The sequence below is a fragment of the Eptesicus fuscus genome, chromosome 3 (assembly GCF_027574615.1).
Source record: "Eptesicus fuscus isolate TK198812 chromosome 3, DD_ASM_mEF_20220401, whole genome shotgun sequence".
NCBI classification, from domain to species: Eukaryota; Metazoa; Chordata; class Mammalia; order Chiroptera; family Vespertilionidae; genus Eptesicus; species Eptesicus fuscus.
The window spans coordinates 40,520,863-40,535,000 of NC_072475.1; the positions used below are offsets into that span (position 1 = coordinate 40,520,863).

At 43.0% G+C, this 14,138-nt stretch overlaps 1 non-coding gene across 1 annotated transcript; it reads right to left on the minus strand.

The window, feature by feature from the left end:
• Window positions 1-5,175: 5,175 nt before the first annotated feature.
• On the minus strand, window positions 5,176-5,282 carry LOC129148644 (U6 spliceosomal RNA). The gene has a single exon (XR_008555642.1). It is a non-coding gene; the product is annotated as a U6 spliceosomal RNA (small nuclear RNA).
• Window positions 5,283-14,138: the final 8,856 nt, after the last annotated feature.

The window sequence follows — 14,138 nt, forward strand, 5'->3', positions numbered from 1 at the left end:
TACTCCTCTAACGTGGGTTGGTCTCAGTTAAAAGTGACTCTTTAGCGAACAGAATGTTAATATCTGGTGTGGTGAGGGAGTGGAGAAGGAGGCATTTCCATCCACTTAGAGTAGTTTCAACATCGATTCAAATAAAGATGGATTCTTGGAGAGTTCTTTAAAGAAATTATCCCATAGCATTATTAGCACAGCTGTGCAAACATATATGGACAAGCATGTTAAACACAGTATTTTTGTGTTAGTAATAAATAAGTAAATGTATGAATAAACAATTGAGGGAAAACAATTATTTGTGGATGTGGGATTTAATTAAAAAATAGGAAAAAAAATAGGGTTTGTATATACTAGAATACTATATGGTGATAAAAGGATGCAAAACAGCATGCATTGCTCATTTGTTTATGTGTGTGTGGACTAATGTTACTTATCAACCTATTCCTCTATCTCTAATCTAGCAGTCTAAAAACTAGCCAGAAGTGATACCACGGTGCTAACAGTGGTTATCTTTGGTGGGTGGGGTTATGGAGGGTTTACTCCCTATAGTACACTTTATTTGTTCTTCGCATTGTAACTTGTAATCAAGTGAAAAAATATTAGTTAAGAATATGTTTTCTTAAAGAGTGGCTCCTTCCTTCCTTCCTTCCTTCCTTCCTTCCTTCCTTCCTTCCTTCCTTCCTTCCTTCCTTCCTTCCTTCCTTCCTTCCTTCCTTCCCTTTCTCCTATTCAGGTTTTCTTTTTCTCTAACCTTCTACAGGTGACAATTCTATTAGAGCAGCTGGAATCTCAAATCTGGGGGAAGCTATAAACAGGTGAAGTCAGCCGGAGGTAATTTGGGTTAATTTAATGCAAAAAGACTAGATTGGTCTGAGGGGAATAGTTCCAGTCAGAGATTTGTGATTTCAGGAAGAAGTTAATATGAATGGGAATGCAGATTGCTTGCTAGGAGGTGATAAACTATTTACGGTCAGGAGGGAAAGGAGCCTGGGGGCTGGGAACCGAATCACTTACCCTTCAGCTCCCCACCTCCAAGCTCTTCACCTTCCTGCTGACTAAGGTGAACTTGACACTTTTCTGTCGGGCTGGTTAGGCTTTTGTCTGGTTCTCCTTTGTGTTTCAATGTGAGTGTGCTTTACCTCCCTCACTAGACAATAAACGCACTGAAGGCAGGACTAATTATGTTTAGACACAAACAATTTATATTATATTATATTATATTATATTATATTATATTATATTATATTATATTATATTATATTAGTACTGGGACAGTGTTTCCCCAGAACAAATACTTAACTGGTTGTGTCACTTCCTTGCTCAACTCTCTTTGTTTCTCCATTTCTTACCAAGTACAGGACAATTTCCTGGTATCGGGTTCCAATTCACTTCCCAGTTTTATCTTGCTTTGTCACCCTAAATGCACCCTGTACTCTAGAGAAATTGGACTGTGTGCTAATCTCAAGTATAGTCAGAATCCTCCCTCCAAGCTGGATCCTGACTCATCATTGCCTTCAGAATAAAATACAAATTTTTGATTCAATGCCTTTTCTTTTTTTAAAAAAATAACTTATTGTTGAAAATATTCCATGTGTCTCCTTTTCCCCTCATTGACCCCCTCCAACCCCCTCCAACCCCCCGCTTCTGCCCCAGGCCTTCATCACCCTATTTCAATGCCTTTTCCTTGAAGCTCTGCAGCGCTAAACCAGGAAAAAACGGTAGAATGTTAATCACGTGGTCTCCAACTCCCCTACTGGGAACTCGACTTTAGGTAAATTACTCACCTTGGAAAATGGGAATAAGGATAATACCTACCAGTAGCTTGTTAAGGAGCAATTAGTTTAGCATAGTATTGGGGCATGGGCTAAATGCTTGATATTGTCATTGTTATTTATTTAATGTGTTTATGTTAATTATCTGTCTCCCCTCCACTAGATTTGAGTTTGCAACCTTGAACCAGGAGGAATGAAATTGTTGGCTATATGGGTTGGGATTGAGGAAGAATAACCTACAGTAAATGAACCTTGTACTTTTTTGTTTTAAATCCTCACTTGAGGATATGTTTATTGATTTTAGAGGGGGGGGGAGAGAGAGAGAGAGAGAGAGAGAGAGAGAGAGAGAGAGAGAGAGAGAGAAAGAATCAGAGCATCAATCATTGCCTCCCATTTGTGTCCCCACCAGGAATCAAACCCACGACCCTTTTGTGTAAGGGACAATGCTCTAACCAACTGAGCCACCAAGCTGGGGCCAACCTCGTACTTCTTAAAAATCAGGTTGGAATTAAAGAATGAAGGACTTTGAGTAACTTGCTGAAGATTTTAAGTCCATGGTGTAGTCAATGAACTTTGAGGAGTAATGATATATTTTATTTTTCCAAGTTGAAAAAGCATTTATTCTAAAAGAAATTAAAAATGAACAAAGAAACTTCTAGTAGTCCTGAAAAGCAAGGTACTTGTTTATTTTCCGCTTAGAAATTCAGGACAGTGAGTAAAATAGTTTTATGGTGACATTTAAAAATCTATACATTTTTTATAAAGTAGGGTTTAAAATTTTAAAATACAGAAAACTATAAGGAAGAAAATAAAAATCACCTATAATAAACCAACCAAAGATAGCCACTGTTGACAGTCTGGTACTGATTATGCCATTTAATTCCTGTCTTATTATTTAACATCGTATCAGTAATGATATATTTTAAACAAATACTTTAGGTCAGTGGTCGGCAAACTCATTAGTCAACAGAGCCAAATATCAACAGTACAACGATTGAAATTTCTTTTGAGAGCCAAATTTTTTAAACTTAAACTTCTTCCAACGCCACTTCTTCCAAATAGACTCGCCCAGGCCATGGTATTTTGTGGAAGAGCCACACTCAAGGGGCCAAAGAGCCACATGTGGCTCGCGAGCCACAGTTTGCCGACCACGGCTTTAGGTAATTGGCCAACTTCCCCAACCCACCAGGTATTTTCTTTCTTCCAATTCTTCCCAATACATGATGATGATAATGATATTATTTACAATAATAGTCACCATTTATTAAATACCTATTTTGTGCCATCTTCTATATTAAGTGCTTTGCATTTTCACTTGCTGTTCCTCTCATTCAACAAACGTTTGCTGAACACTTCCTAGAAGCCAAGCAGTGAAGCACACTTTGGGGGATAGTGGTAAATGAGACTGATGAGGTCCTTCATGCAACTTTTATGCTAGTGGGGATTCAGACAATTGACAAGGAAGCATATACATACTGTGCCAAGTGTTATGACAGAGGTTGGCACACGTGTCATTGCTGTTACCTACTGCTATAATCAGTGTCTGATCTTAATTCACTTTCCCATCTGGTTTTCCATGACATAATGACAAGTACCATGTTCTCCAGTTCCACTGAACTTCTTTCTGAGCTCTTCTGTTTTGTTTTGTTTTAAAAAAATATTTTTACTGATTTCAGAGGGGAAGAGTGAGGGAGAAAGAGAGAGAAGCATCAATTATGAGAGAGAATCATCAATTGGCTGCCTCCTGCACACACTGGGGATGGAGCCCACAACCTGGGTTTGTGCCCTGACAAGGAATTGAACCTGTGACCTCCTGGTTCACAGATCCATGCTCAACCACTGAGCCATGCCAGCTGGGCTCTGTCTTTTTTTTTTTTTAAGAACTTCGTCTTCTTTTTTTTTTTTTTTTTTTTTACATTTTTTTTATTGATTTCAGAGAGGAAGGGATAGAAACATCAATGAGATAGAAACATCAATGATCAGAGAGAATCACTGATTGGCTGCCTCTGCGCACTCCCTACTGGGGATCGAGCACACAACCCTGGCATGTGTCCTTGACTGGAATCGAACCTGTGATCCTTCAGTCCTCAGGCCGAGCCCTATCCACTGAACCAAACCGGCTAGGGCTGGACTCTTCTGTCTTTATGCCTCTGCTCACGGTTTTCTCTAACAAAATATGCTACTGTGTGTTGTTGCTTTTTGAATGTCCTAGGCCTCCTTCACCGACTGTAAACCAAAATTAAGGTTAGACTGTAATAAAGAATAAAAAGCACTTATTTAACCAAAAAGGAGGTGTAGCTGGGAAGACACACATTCAGGTAGCAACGTAAATTGCGTCCACTGAGACAAAGGGGAGGTCATATTTTATATCAAGTTTCTGCCTAGGTTATCAATCGGTTCATTTTATGTAAATGAGATATCCAAGCCATGCAGTTCTGATTGACGGGGCAGGTCCTGTTCTGTTGGTACAAAGACAAAACCAGGGTTTTCCTGCAATGGTTGACTCGGGCGGTATAAACAAGCAGGTCATAGTGTGGGTAGCTGAGAGTTCTGTCTGAAGTTCTTCTTGGTATAGAGTATGTGAGAAGTCCCTGTCAGCAAATGTTTAATGGTCTATCTTCACTGCTAGACTATAAACTCTATGAGGGAAGCATGCTGGATATTATTATTCACTAGTGTCTACGTAGTGTCTGATGCACAGTAGAACTTGGAATAAATATTCATTGAATGAGCTCTCTTTGTATCTCCCAAAGTCCTCCCCCAACTTTTAGATGTTTTCGAAAAATATACACATGTAATGTGAAGATATGTTTATTATAAAAGAAATTCAAATGAAATAATATTTGAATGTAAATATGTTCCCCTTTATTTTACCCATAACCTTTTCTCTCTCCAATTCTGAAAAGGAAAATGGGGGGTGGTGGGGATGGGAGGGCTTGCAACCTAGTTCAGCATCTGGTTAAGACTGTAGTCTTACTTCCCCACTCTGACTGACTTGGGCCCTGCCACAGCTGACTTGGGTGGAGCTGCGGGGACCCTCAGGGGTCCACCACAGGAGGAGATATATAGATCAGAGACAGGAGGAGATATATAGGTCAGAGCCCCCCTATGAGTTCAGTTCAGGCTTTGGATCCAGAATTCCCCTGGACTAGCAGTTCTGTGAAATAAAGGTTAAACTTTCCTCCCTCAGAGTGCTGGCTGATCATTCTCCTGTGCATTCTGCCACAACAATTCTATCTCATGACTGGGATGTTAATCATTTAATGTATATCTTTTCATTTTTTTATATTTCACACACATGCACACATATATAATACAGCTCTGCTTCCAAACCCACATGGAATGCCTGAGTAAACAGAAATGGGATATTATAGGTGGCATCCTACTCCTTGTCTGCTTTTTTTTTTTTTTAAATATGGAACGCTTCACGAATTTGCGTGTCATTCTTGCGCAGGGGCCATGCTAATCTTCTCTGTATCGTTCCAATTTTAGTATATGTGCTGCCGAAGCGAGCACTGCTTTTTAATTTTATGTATTTCAGACATTTGCTCATTCTCCATGAAGATTTACACCTACTATCTCATTCTTTTAATAGCTATATGTATTCCATATAGTGATATCAGAGTTGATTTATTAAATCCCCATCAGTAGACTTCGTATATTTATCTTGTGCTCACAAATGCCAGTGTAGTTGTAGGGCAGGTTCCTAGAAGTGGAATTGCTGGCTCATAGAATGTATACATCTTAACATTTCTTCAGTTCTTAGCTATTTCTTCAGAGTTCTTAGTGGGAGGATTACAAGTTCTCAAAATGTTGAGTTTGTCAACCTGGCCCTTGGCAAAATTGTGAGAAGGCACAAATTTATTTATTTATTTATTTATTTATTTATTTTTTTTTAATCCTCACCTGAGGATTTTTGGGGAGAATGGAAGAGAGAGGGAAAGACAGAGAGAAACATCAATGTGAGAGAAACACATCAATTGGTTATTTCCTTCACGAGCCCCGACCAGGGACCAGGGGAGGAGTCTGCAACCAAGGTACGTGCCCTTGACTGGAATCGAACCCTTGGTCCGCAGGCCGACACTCTATCCACTGAGCCAAACGGGCTTGGGCGGCACAAATGTATCTTTTCTTCACTTTCCATCCCTTCAAATTGTACTCTTCTGTCCCTCCTTCTTTCTTTCCCTCCCATCCCACCCAGATGCACCTAACTTCCCCATGTGACTGATAAATCTAGCCATTTCTAGTAGCAGAATAACATTGCTTCCCTCTGAGTTTACTGCCCTTGGCATGATATTTTCTGTTTCAGTTATTGGGGCCACCCTCCAGCCAAAGAAATAGCACCCATGACCTAGATACCTACATTTTCCTAGACTCCTCCCTCTTCTAAACTGTCCTCAACTAAATCCTTTTATTCTCCGCCAGGATCATCTGAAATCCTGCCTAGCTCTTATCACCATCATCTCCAGCCAGAGTTCCACCCATGGCCTTGGTCTTGGGGGAGCCAGTTACAGCCAGAATGATTTTTCTAAAAAAAATTTTTTGTGTGTGTGTTAATCCTCACCTGAGGATATGTTACCATTGACTTTTAGAGCGCATGGAAGGGAGAGGGAGAGGCAGAGAGAAACATCGATGTGAGAGAGATACATCAATTGGTTGCCTCCTGCGCACACCCCAACCTGGGCGGGGGAACCTGCAACCAAGGTTCCTTCCCTTGACCTGAATTGACCCTGGGACCCTTCAGTCCAAGGGCCAACGCTCTATCCACTGAGGCAAACCAGACAGGGCTAAAACTTTTTATCTGTTTCATCCATCTTCTGCTTATACCCTTTCAGAGGTTTCTTCAGGGCAAACTCAAGCTCCTTAACATTCCGAGGACCTTCTCTCTTTGACTCTAACGCACCATGGAGCCTCATCCTCAGGAAACATTTCTCACTTACCCCCATCTCCAGAGCGATTGGTGCCGCTGCTGGTACATGTTTGTGCTGTTGTTTCCTGAGAGGCACCACAACCCCTCTCTTTATATTTTCTGCTCCCACTGAGTGGAATTGTTGTGGCAAAATGCATGGGGGAACGATCAGCCAGCACTCTGAGGGAGGAAACTTTAACCTTTATTTCGCAGATCTGCTAGTCCAGGGGAATTCTGGATCCAAAGCCTGAACTGAACTTGTGGGGAGGCTCTGACCAATGTATCTCTTCCTGTGGTGGCCCTTGAGGGTCCCTGCAGCTCTGCCCAAGTCAGCTGTGGCAGGGCCCTGGGTTTAGGCTCTGCAGCTCCACCCAAGTCACTCAGAGTGGGGAAGTAAGACTACAGTTTTAACCAGATACTGAACTAGGTTGCAAGTCCCCCCATTTCCCCCGCCCCCCCATTTTCTTTTTCAGAATGTCCTTCTCTCAGACCCACCTTTGCTTCCCTAACTCCCATTCCTTCTCTAGGTCTCAGCTGAGATGCCACCTCCTCCATGGCCCCCTTAGGTTGGCTTAGGTGCCTGTCTCAGTATTCCTGCCCTGCCCTGAGCAATCTCATGCTGGCCATGCACATCCCTGTCACACTTTTGGTGTAATTGCCCATTTCCTGTCAACTCCCCCTGGAATGTAAGCCCTTTGAAGGGAGGAAATGATTGTGTTCCTTGCTGAACACCTGCGCCCGGTACAGTTCTTGTCACAATACAAACTTGTGGATTTGAGTGAAGGGATCCATAAATGATTGAGGGTTTTCTGGCAGTCTGTACATTTAAACAGACCTATATTGATAACCATAACGACAGTTTCCATCTTAAACATGTTTCATGTGCCAGGCTTCGAGGTTTGTATGTATTATGTGATTTAAATCTTACCATCACTCTGTGAAGTAGGTCTTGTTAGCACCAGTTCATGGGAATGCTGGGAGGCAGAGAAGTTAAACCACCTGCCCGCGGTCACAAAGCCCGTGAGGGGCAAAGCTGGGGCTGGAAGTTTGTCTGGTCCCAGGGCTAGTGCCCTGAGCTGACTCGGCTGCCTCCAGACCCTGCCTCTGCCTCTGCCTTTGCAGTCGAATTTAAAGGGATGGAGGGCTCGCTGATTGCGATGGACCAGCGTCTGTCTGGTGGACATGGCTGTGTTCTGCAGTCTGTGCAAGGTAAGTACTTGTCACCTTCTCCTGCAGAGTACGCCTGGTTGGGAAGGGATCATGGAAGTATTTTTGATCTGTGGGCCAGAATAAATATCTATAATATATAGTTTAAAAAACATTTAATACTGTTTTATTCTGAAATAATTTCAATTTACAGAAGAGTTGCAAGAATCACACAAATAATCCCTATATACCCTTCACCTAGATTCAGCAATTGCGAATATTTTGCCATGTTTGTTTTATTTCTTTCTCTTAAAAAAAAAAAAAAAAGAAGAAGAAGAGTATTTCTTCGGAACTATTCAAGAACAAGTTCCAGCCATTATGCCTCTTTACCCCTAAATACAAAAACATTTTCTTACATAACCACAGTAGCTAGCAAATTCAGAAAATTTAACATTTATTAAACACTATTACTGATACTCAGATTTGAAAAATTATTTTAATAATGTCCTTCATAGAATTTGTTCCCAATACAGGATCTAGTTTAGTGCATTTACTCGTCATGTCTTGTTTTTTAAAAGCCCTGGAATTTTCCCTGGGCCCTTTGAGCATGGCCCTTTGAAACAAGTTCAGGGTCAACCATGTACTTGTGATCTCGGGCACTAGGCCAGAAGTTCTAGACTGGGACCCTTGCTCATTAAAAAAAAAAAATTAAATATATTTTTATTGATTTCAGAGAGAAAGGAAGAGGGAAAGAGAGATAGAAACATTAATGATGAGAAAGGATCATCCACTGGCTGCCTCCTACATGCCCCCTACTGGGGATCTAGCCTGCAACCTGGGCATGTGCTCTGACCAGAATAGAACTGTGACCTCCTGGTTCATAGGTTGATGTTCAACCACTGAATACCTTGCTCTTGACTTTGAAAAGTCTATAGGGCCTCTGTTTCCCCTATCATTGGGGAAAAGGGAGAGTTGAACTTAAGCATGTCCATAACCCTCTTCAGCCCTTAAAGTACCAAAAATAAATAAATAAACAACAAAAAATGAGTTTTAAAAGCTTTTTTTCTTTAAAAAAAAAAAATTAGGTGGGAAGAAACCTGCCTCCTTCAGAACCTGTCAGTTCTGAAAGCCTGCTAAATGATTTTATTTTCCGGATGTCTTACTTCTATGATGTTCTCTTTTCTTTGCCATTATCTTCTGCAAATGCTTGGCTGACAGTCTTTTTCATCCTAGAAGTATTCTGAACGTAATATGACTGTTTATTTAACGTCTCCTGCACTTCAGAAGATAATGACCAGAAGTAGGGACTGTTTACCTATTTTTTTTCAAGCACTATAGCTTACTCAGCCCCAGACTTTCCAGAGAGCCCACATTAGTTTGTCTTTATTTTGTCAGTTAAAGTTAGGTTAGCACTTGTGAGCTTTTATTCTCTCTCTTCTGAAACCTGAAGGGAGTTTGTCACTCAGATTTCAAAGCATTTACATTAAAAAAAAAAAAAACAACACAAACAAACACCTTTTTATTGATTTCAGAGAGGAAGGGAGAGGGAGAGATAGAAACATCAATGATGAGAGAGAATCATTGATCGGCTGCCTCCTGCACGCCCTCTACTGGAGATGGAGCCTGAAATCCGAACATCTGCCCTGAGCAGAATCGAACAGTGGCCTCCTGGTTTGTACATCAATGCTCAATGACTGAGCCACACCAGCTGGGCTCGAGGCATTTACATTTTACTTCCATGGGGTTTCACTGGCCAAATAAGATACTCTGCCAGGAAATCCAGAAGGTGGTGGTGGCAAAGTTGCAAAATAGTGATGACATTTTAAAATAATTTTTATTTTCTTCTCCCTACTCTCCTTAACTACTTATTTCAAAGGGCTAGTGGCAGATTTTGCGATGGCAGGTATTTGTATTTCAAAACTTTTTTTCCCTGTTGCATTGCATGTAGATTAAGTATTGCTATCAGTGAGCAGTTGCTGAGTGCCTGCTTGGTTCAGGAGCTGCCCTGGTCCCGGGCAGCAGCAAGGAGCTGGGCACTGAGTTCGATGGGGCCAAAAGAAGTCCAAAGGCACAAAAAGTGCTCTGCTGGAGGTATTGACATGCTACCCTCCAGTCCAAACGAGGGAGTGACCAGCTCTGCGGAGAAGGGCTCGATGAGGCTATTCTTATTCATTAACTTTAAAACGTTAGACTTTGCTCTGTAGACAATTTGTGAATTACTTCCTAGGGGTGTTTCTACTCCATATTCCCATTTGACACAGACTCACTTTCTTTGAAGGAAGCAATGGTTTTTGGATCTTCAACAAATCCGAGTACCTAAGCTTGAGGCTGGCCCACCATAAGTATTTGCTGAAACGAGTAGTTGCATTGATATTAACAGTTATCTCATAGGAGCCACCCCCTTCAGTATTGCCAGAAATAGAGCTCATTCATCTGGCAGCTGGACCGGAAATATACATTGAGAATGGACCTAGGGTGGTGACATGTAAGGCATCCCCATAAAGGCTGGACCCTTTGAATTGGGAGAAAGCCAGGCATTTCTAGAGTAGGCAGGCCGTCCAGCCCACACTTCTGAAGTGAGCCATTAAGTGAGTCTAACTGTGAGACAGGAGGCCACGTGGATAGAGGCTCCTTCCATTAGGTAAGGGGTTCCAGAGGGTTCCAGGCAAGTTGAAAAACTCTGTGGTCTTAATTCTGCAAAATAAATAAATAAATAAATAAATAAATAAATAAATAAATAAAAAGATTTTTTTGCCTTGTGGGCTAGCAAATATCTTTTATTTGCCTCTGTAAACCTGTGTGTTTTCCCACATTTTCTACACATTTGTCCTGCTTTGAAAACTCAGACATGAAAACTTTTATTTATTTTTTATAAAACATATTTTATTGATTTTTTACAGAGAGGAAGGGAGAGGGATAGAGAGTTAGAAATATCCATCAGCTGCTTCCTGCACACCTCCCACTGGGGATGTGCCCGAAACCAAGGTACCTGCCCTTGACCGGAATTGAACCTGGGACCTTTCAGTCCACAGGCTGACGCTCTATCCACTGAGCCAAAGAGTTAGGGCCAGACATAAAAACTTTTAAAAAGCCTGACTGGCATGGCTCAGCAGTTGAGCATCGACCTATGAACCAGGAAGTGACAGTTCGATGCCCGGTCAGGGCAGGGCACGTGCCTGGGTTGAGGGCTCCATCCCCAGTAGGGGGAGTGCAGAATGCAGCTGATCAATGATTCTCTCTCATCATTGATGTTGCTACCTCTCTCTCTCTCTCTCTCTCTCTCTCTCTCTCTCTCTCTCTCTCTCTCTTCTTTCCCCTCTGAAATCAATAAAAACGTATTTTTAAAAACTTAAAAAATAATTTTGATAGGCTTTGAATGATGGCTTAAAAACAAAATGTTTTGGGCTCTGGGTAGAGCGGTGGTTAAATAGCAACAAGTGTGAAAATGAGGGCGATTTTGGTTGACTCTAAATGAGCAGTGCGCTTAGGCTGCTGCCCAAATGCTGACGTCCTTCAGGGTATTGACGACATGGCATTGCAGACACACGGCCCAGTACCTTGAGGAAGTAATCAGAAATGAACCCACAAGTTTATCAGCAACGATGCTCATTGGCAGTTTATTTATGAGTGAAAATGGAAGTGAATTAAATGTTCAACAATAGGGGCTCAGAAGTAAATCATGATGCTGTGAAAATTTATACGAAGGCTAATTAGTAATAGGGTAAGTGCTTCTTATATTAATAAATTACATTAAGAAACATAAAATCGGGAGGCTTTTGCCTAGAAAACTTTCCTCATAATGGCAGAAACAAAAGAGAATTAACAGATGTAAAGTGTTCTGCGAGGGGGAGAGTGCCTGAGTCTGTTCAGGCTGCTGTTACAAAATGCCACAGACTGGGCGGCTTATGAAGAGTAGGAATTTCTTTCTCACAGTTCTGCAGGCTGGGAAGTCCAGGATCATGGTGCCACCATGGTCGGGTATAAAATATATACGCGACTTCTGAGGGTCACGGACTTCTCATTGTACCCTCACAGGTGTAAGGGGTTAGGGATATTCCTGGAGCCTCCTTGAAAGGGCACTAATCCTATTCACAAGAGAGCCACCCTCACCATTTCAGCACCTCCCAAAGGCTCCACCCACTAATATCAGCATCTTTGGGGGTTAGAATTTCAATATATAAATTTAGGGGGAACTCAAATATTCAGACCACAGCAGAGAGGACCGTAGCTTTATTTTTAGGTGGCACAAGAGGACCTTCAGGGGTATTACAGATAGAAGTTATAATTCAAATTAAGGGTGGGCTTTTTGGTGTTTTACTTTATTGTAATCTTTAGTTACAACACTGTAATAACAGTGGAATAAAATTTTAAAGGGAAAAAATTAGCCACAATGGGATTATTTTTAATGCCTCAGCTACTAAATTATCTTGTTCTCTTCTGGTTTTTGTCAATTTGCACAAATCCTTTTAGAGTTGCTGTCATTGTATAGTACACAAATGTTTGGTAGCCTTGTGCTTGGGTACTACGCCATGGCAGACCCACTAACTCATGGCCCCCCTGGAAACAGCCTCAGTCTTCTTCATCATATTTCTCTGAGAACCCACAACCAATCATAATGAAACTAGCCAACATTATGCCTGGCATTATTCCATAAGTTTTATTTATATCAACTCATTTAAGTTTGTTTTAACAACCTTTAAAATGTGATAGCACTATCCCCATTTTACCGATGAGGATTTTTTTTTAAATTTCTTTATTGATTAAGGTGTCACATATTTGTCCTCATCCCCCCATTACCATCCCACACCCCTCCCCACGAATGCCCCCACCCCCATGTTGTCCTTAACCATTGGTTAGGCTCATATGCATGCACACAAGTCCTTTGGTTAATCTCTCCCCCCTCCCCCCACCCTCCCCTATCCTCCCTCTGAGGCCCGATAGTCCGATCGATGCCTCCTTGTTTCTGGTTCTGTTCTTGTTCATCAGTCTATGTTGTTCATCATTTCCCCTAGATGAGCGAGATCATGTGTCACTAGAGATATACTTATAAGAACTGAATGTGAGACGAGCAATAATAGTTATGCTGACAGGCAAATGAATCAGTCTGTAGTGAGTTTCTTTCTGGACCAACAGTTCTTTTGAGACTCAATTTCAATGTCCACCAGTTCCTTATGTGTACATGTCGGCACTGACTTTTCAGCTCTGGATGGTGGACAAATGGTGGTAATGCAGGTCCGACTCCCTCTGGTTTGGTCTCGGCCGGACCCAGGGGCACGGCTTCACCCGGACTTAGGGGCATGTGGCCTCACCCAGACCCAGGGGGCGCGTGGCCTCACCTGGATCCAGGTGCACGCGGCCTCACCCGGACCCAGGACCCAGCCTCACCCGGATCCAGGGGCACATGGCCTCACCTGGACCCGGGATCCAGCTTCACCCAGACCCAGGGGCGCGTGGCCTCACCCGGACCAAGGGGCGTGTGGCCTCACGCAGGCCCGGGACCCAGCCTCACCCGGACAGATGAGGATTTGATGTGTGAGTTAAAACTCTTTGATCATTTTATTATATACTAGAGGCCTAGTGCACGAAGATTCGTGCAAGAATGGGCCTTCCTTCCCCGGGCTGCCAGCACCGCCTTCGCTCTGGCTGGAGCCGCCTTTTCACTCTGGCTCAGAGCTGCCTTTCCACTCCAGCCCGGAGCCACCTTTCTGCATTCCCACGCTGCCCAGAGGCCTGGAGTGGCTGGGACGGTGCGGAATGCCTGCATCGTCGCCATGGCGACAACGCAAGCATCCCGCCCCACCCCCAGCCACTTGGTGCCTGTGTATGCAAATTAACCCGCCATCTTTGTTGGGTTAATTTGCATGAGTGAGCCTGATTGCTGGTGGACGTCATGAAGGTATGGCCAATTTGCATCTTACTCTTTTATTAGTGTAGATTTGATTAAGCATTATTAAAAAAAATAATAAGACATTAATTTACTAGAGGCCTGGTGCATAAATTCATGCAGGGGTGGGGTCCCTCGGGGTAGCCTATGGGGATCAGGCCCCAGCTTGTGCCCCCAGGCTTGCAGTCCCAGCTCACGCACCCCACCTTGCAGCCCCACAGCCCTGCCTAGCACCCCACTGTGGCCTGGCGCCACCCCCTCACCTGCTCCACTATTCTGCCTAAGGGGTGATCGATCGGGGCTGGGCCCCCCTGCCAGCTCCCTCAGTGCCTGGGAGCTGGGCGGTGGCCCCGACCCCTGCCGCCGCTGCTGGTTGCCATCTGCAGGGCAATCAGCAGGGCAATCGGGTCCCTGCTCGCACCCGCCTTGGCCT